Here is a 231-nt window from a genome sequence, read left to right as displayed (position 1 = left end):
CTTAATAAACTCTTCCTTTTCTCTCAGGATTTAATCCCCGCACTAACCTATGTCTTGCCCCCTGGGCCGCCCACTCTCACTACAGTTCGCCGCCCGCTGTCACGCCCAAAGCCCGACATGAGTACTTACTTACTGCCCCTCTTACTCCCCGGGAATACGAGGGGGGAGGGGAGGGCGTTTATACCGTTTTAGATATACTGATATAGACTATACAGATCCGGAAGTTGATTG

General features: G+C 51.1%; 1 protein-coding gene across 1 annotated transcript in view; it reads right to left on the bottom strand.

The window, feature by feature from the left end:
- Positions 1–231, bottom strand: part of LOC119586480 (chitotriosidase-1-like) — a gene marked incomplete in the record, with an annotated part of 32,805 nt that overhangs the window by 14,507 nt on the left and 18,067 nt on the right.

The sequence above is a fragment of the Penaeus monodon genome, chromosome 21 (genome assembly GCF_015228065.2).
Source record: "Penaeus monodon isolate SGIC_2016 chromosome 21, NSTDA_Pmon_1, whole genome shotgun sequence".
NCBI classification, from domain to species: domain Eukaryota; kingdom Metazoa; phylum Arthropoda; class Malacostraca; order Decapoda; family Penaeidae; genus Penaeus; species Penaeus monodon.
Note: the sequence above shows the minus strand (reverse complement) of the source record. Positions and strands in the feature narration are given on the sequence as shown.